Raw genomic sequence first — 6035 nt, forward strand, 5'->3', positions numbered from 1 at the left:
TCCATATGTACTGTAGTGACGTTTGATGTAGCTTTTAATAGGAAGGAAGAGAGACAGAGAGAGAAAAATTGTACAAAAATAAAACTGTTGTTCCGTGTCTTCTCTGTTTAGATTCACGGTGTGTAGTTAGATCATTCAGTTTAAAGGCCATATGAAATTCTTTGTGCTGAAGTTGAATTTGTTAAAGGAACAAAGTAGGTTTTGTGTCGCAGGACTTGACCCAGAACATGTATGTAGGGTAGGTATTTATTTGACGTCGTTGGCAGTAGCTTCAATGAACCACCTCAAAGTAAAGATTATGAATTGCATTCACACCTCGATACGGCCTATGATATTCCCCACGAGCTATTTGTTGAACATAGTTCAATGAATGTAGTTTAGCTGAACTCAATAACTGAGAGACTTTACCGATTTCTACACTGAGACATCATTTTGAAACATTGAGATTCCAAATAACAGCATCACGTTCAATTTCCTTACTGTATGTGTAAATAGTTCTTTTTGAATTATTTTACAGCATGTATATTTTTATCACATGTAAGCTTTGTAAGAAAAGGAATAACCCATGTGTCAATATTATGAAACCTGAAGTTTTGTAAAACCATGTGCTTTGAATGAGTCAAAATTAGACAGTTTATTCTGTTATTATTCACCTGTAGAGCATTAGACTTCCCATGACCCTTCTGCAAAGGTCACTAAACAAAACCGTGGTCGCACTACGACACCAGTTTCTGATTGGTCACCCTGGTTGAGTGAGTCAGTATTTTTCTTTTTTACCCACACATAATGTGAACATTGTTTTTATGACTAGATGTTTGTAACTTGTGTACTGTCACACTCACTTCTTCAAACACCTACCTGCTTTAGAAAGTAAGTGTTGACTGGTGAGCATAAAAGCTCGGATCAAAACAGACATTCCATGATCTTTTCCTCTCACTGACCTATCTGCACATTAATGACCTTTGAAAAAAAATACATTTCAATTGTTCTCTATTTTGCTGGTGGGCCCCTGGAGCCCCCACCCACTTAATGACTGAATGACAAAGGTTGTCCATGAAGCGGTTTAGTGCACAGCACTTATACTTGTTTGTGTTTTGATCCTAAATGAAATGATCACAGCTGTAAAGTAATATTTAACTGTAGAAGGAAGCAGTTGACTCCAGCCTAAAATTGATTTCTATTTGTTTTTTCCCCATTTTGTTTTTGTCCTTGTGTTACTGATTGAAGAGAGGAATAAGACAAAACGCCTGCTTTTTACATGTCGTATTGCATTGTCGCCTTGTTATTATAATTTCTTTTTTTGTTTACAAATTGTTATTGTATTATGTAATATCGTCCATCATGTTTTTTTCTATTTAACTAAATATCTTGGCCTCTATGCAGCTTTTCTTGTCATATTGAAATTTATTTAAATATGGGTGACATTTGAATCAATTGTTGTGCATTGTACATTTTGACAGCACTTTTTTTTATATCTATTTTACCTGACAACTGAAAGCTGTCACTGTATTATAGCAAAGACTCTTTTAAGTAGTAAACAGTATTGCCAACTTAAAGACACTTATTTTTAACAATTAATATATTTTCTTTTCTTTTCTTTTGGATTGGCTTTTATGCTTAACACATTTTCATAAATTTTATCTCAAAAGTACCATGTTTTAAAAACAAGCACAACAATATCTATTGTGGTGATTTCAGATGATTTTATTAGTGATTTCTATGGTTTCCGGTGGTTTCACAGGAGGACATTTCTACTACTACTACAGCTTTTTATCCAAAATATTAGGACAATATTACAGATGTAAACACATGGGGGAAATAACATTTCAATGTAAGAATGATTTGTAAATATTGTTTACAAAACTATGTGTTTATTAGAACCACGTTATTTTTGGTAAACTCTTGTACATATCTTGAAAATTTCCTGTTTGTGTGAAAAAACAATACTTATGTATTTGTACCTATTTTGTAAAGGAATAAATAAGCTGTTTACTAAACTGAGCAGATGCTGACTTTGTCCATTTCTTCTTTTGTTTTAACAGCATGCACATTAAAACGTCTGTAGGTACTGCAGGAGTCTGAACAGGACTGAAGAAAAGCTTGCGTTTTACGCTAACATGACTTAATAACTAAGCAATATGTTTCTCTCTTTGGAAGGAAAAATAAGCTGTTACAATTTTGCAAGACGGTTTTACCAAAGTCAACTACTAATTCAGCCTGCTTCATTTCCATTTCTAACATTGCACATGCTAAGTACAAACTGAGTCAAGCGCTGCTGCTCAACTATGAAAAGTCCCCCTAGGTTTCTGCTGCTAATTAAGCAGAAGCATTTTTGAAAAGACCAAACTGTTTAACTCAGTGCAAAATATTGGGGTTTGGGAGCATATTGGTTTTTTCAACATCTCAGCCTATTCCTCAGCCCCTCTGGAGCTGTAGACTGCTGGTCTGGATTCAGCCCTGTAGACGACCTTCCCCCTTTGCCATAATGAACGGGGAGCCCACATATGCTTGGGTGCGGTGGGCTGGGGATCATTATCAGGTTTCACCAGTTCAATTACACAGAGATCAACTTACTGAATACAACAACCACATGCATGCTTGCATGTTTCAAGCTGGCATCATCTGCGATAGTCGCCAACAGCACAAGCAAAAGTGTGCTGTTGCACTGCTAAACCTGAGCCTTGTTCTTCCCTTTTTAAGGTTAACATGAGAGCAACGAGACACACATCAGATATACAGTACATCCTTTTATTATCGCAAATATGCAAGAAAAGTCAAACGGAGACACTGTAAATGAACACATGCCCTTTAATACCACAGTCTAATTGTTTTAAACACTTTAAATAATATACATTTGCACCCTTATGATACCCTTTGAAATGTTTTTAATCCATATGTACACAATGTAATGCTTTGAATTCTTTTCATTCTTTTTGTGAAGAGGACTAAGAGGTCTCTTAAAAACATGAGGGTCCCGTAAAACCCCAGAGTCCTGATAATTCAATATACAATAGCTGTACAACTGACCCGCCTCAGAGGTGGAGTGAATGCCACATGAACTGGCTGAAACACTGACCAGTACTTTGTCTGAAAGGGTGGCATGAGTGAACATGTCTATGAAGTTTCCAGTCCTGTCAAATTTGTTGAGCTCTGTAGTTAACCTGCTACTTCGAGTTGAAAGGGGCATCCCGGGTTTGGTTATTGCAGACAGAGAAATCCAAAACTGCAATTTGTGTTCCTTTTTCTCACTTGGTGTGTAGGTTTGAACAGTTATTTATGTTTTTATTCATATGTGCATGACCCCAAAGCTGTTAAAAGCTCACTCTGATTTCAAACTGCCACATCAGTGAGAAAGCATGCCTTCTTTCCTTCCTCTCTGAAAAAAAGAAAACTCTTGCAGATGTGTGGTTTTAGTACAACACAGATCCTTCTTTACCCCTGTTTCCTCAAGAACTAACCCAGATGAGTTGCCACACCTCATATTAGCTGGATGAAAGATCTCGGGATCAGCAGCAGAGTCAAGTTGCCTGGCTGTACAGTATGTTCTGCTCAGATTTGACTCATCAGTTTGTTTGGTTTGTTGCGGTGTGGCCCAGCGAGCCACAGCATTGGAGGGCGTTTTGAAAACCAGGGCATGGGGATGACACAGCAGCAGGGGGTTTCTACTGGCACCACTGAGCTGGGAGCCTTCGGGGAGGCGGAGGGGGGTGAGGAACGCTGCGAAGAGCCCAACATGCCTCGGCACATGAAAGGCCTGGTTGACCATTCCCTTTGAGGCGACTGGATGCATGAAAGGCGCAGGCCACTGGCAGGTCAGAACAAAGATGGGCTTGATTGTGAGAGGGACCCCCAGGGAGGAGCGCGCTGGACCGGGAGCTGCACTTTAACACCGAGCTCATCTTCATCCACTCACTGGCCTTGTTTAATCAGTGGCCGTCCAGAGAGAGCAGATATTAGGACAACATGGTCAGAAGAACTACCACCCACTTTTTAATGAACAACTAGTTTATAAATACAACCCCAGTTAAACTCAAACAACTGCCAGAGCCTGCAAAGATCAGAATGGGTTTCTTTTTTTATCACGTCTTTTGGAATGGAAGAAACAGCATCTGTAAGTTACACACAAATATAAAGCATGAAAACTTGGCCTTTCTTGTTTCGGTCTTTGATCCAGAAATGTTGAGAATAAGACCAAAAGAATGAGAGCAGGATAGAGTAAATGCCGCCCACTCGCCTCTTTGTGAATAACACGCTGATGCTGTGAGTACAGTTCACTTTGGGTTCTGCCATACATACATGTGAAGAACCATTGAAATAATCTCGGCTTAGAAGTGACAATATTGAAACAAACAGACTTTGTCTCTCAAAGTTTGTCTGAAGGTACTGTGAGCTATTCTCAACAAAACTGTCAAGACTGGAGGCCTGGAGGAGCTAATGTTGGTGCTCCTCATACAGTTTTGAATAATGCATTGCATCTTCTTTCGTTATAAACTGTGAGAGAGATGACCTCTTTATGTTTGTACAATCAACAAAATAGGCACCTTGTCTCCTTTGGTACCTAAAATATTTGCTCTGTTGTAAGTTTTGTCTGTTAATGTTCTAGTTTCCTAAAACATGAGAAGATAAACAGCCTGACGGCACAGGGCACCGCGTTCAGACAAGTGTGTGGTGGGAACAGGGCAGGGCAGCTCCGTAGGAAATGTTTAAGTGCAAAGAAACATTAAGCATTTAGAGTACATCTCTTGCTGATCACGAGACATACTGGTAAACGTTACCTTTCCAAGTTGGTCCTCAAATCTTTAACATTCTAACTCAACAAAACTGCAATACACTTAGAACTTGTGCAACTTCAACCTGAATTTCAAATTGACGAACTTCCTTAAACTTCTGCTAAATACCAACAGAGCTTTGTGCTCGTGAGAGAGCATCTGATCAGAGACCCGAGATATGTTTTTAGAGCTAATAAGCAGAAATTCCAGAGCACTTTTTTATGTGTGCGGCACATTTGACTATAAACAGTGTCGAAACATCCAGGTTCTCTTCCATCCCCGTTTGAACAATGGGACTTTTTCCGGCTCTGAATGCATTGCCAGCCAGATCGCTTTAGCCACATAGCCTGCAGACATCTGAGTTTCTGCAGCTACTGCCAAGAAACGCTCCCTCACAAGCTCTCAAAGCCTAATGAATACAACGTTCATACATCCTTCATATTGGAGAAAGGAAAAAAGAGACATTAAAAATAATCCTATTAATAATAATTGTTTACACCATGTCATGATAAGAACAGCAAAAGGAGCAAGAAGAACATACTTTAGAAACAACAATGAAAATTGTAATAAACAATCAGTTTGGCAAACAACGCTGTTTTCCGGCGAGGCCCCGCTGTCTGTAGCGAGGCCCTTGGAGTGAGGTGGGATGGGGTTAGAGGGTCCTGGGGTCTCGGGGATTGGGGTCTTCTGGGGGGATGGGATTATGTCCTCTTCCTGTCATCCTTAACATCGTTCTGTCTGCCAAAGCGTCCTTGTCCCACAGCAGGCCAGACTTGTCACCACTCAGACAAGACATTGGCCCTCGTACAGACTCAGAACTGGATGATACGCCGCTGAAAGATGGGCAGAAGGGTGGGCCGTATGTGTGTGTTGTGGAGTGCATTGGGATTTGGGGGGGGGGGGGGGGGGGGGGCAGTTGTGTCTCTCCAGAAGGGTTAGGACAACTTCATAAGACGATGAGGGAAAAATCAACCAGTCACGGTGCTGAAATGGTTCAAGTGAGCTGCTGCTAAGTCCATTTGTCGTTGTTGTTGTTTTCATCACAGTCCCAGATTCTTTGGGCGTTATTTAACATAATCAAAAACTTTTGCTGCTGATGCTTTTTTTCCTTTGTTTGGTACATTCCCCTTAGAGTTCTGCAGAGTTGGCGAGGTTAACAAGCCTCTGCTAATACTTAGGTATGTTGGGGGGTGGTTGTGGTTCTGTTAGGGCAGGGTGGGGGGCAGGGGGTAGGCAGGGTAGGGTGGTGTGAGAAGATGGAAGGAG

This window comes from Enoplosus armatus, chromosome 1 (assembly GCF_043641665.1).
Source record: "Enoplosus armatus isolate fEnoArm2 chromosome 1, fEnoArm2.hap1, whole genome shotgun sequence".
NCBI classification, from domain to species: domain Eukaryota; kingdom Metazoa; phylum Chordata; class Actinopteri; order Centrarchiformes; family Enoplosidae; genus Enoplosus; species Enoplosus armatus.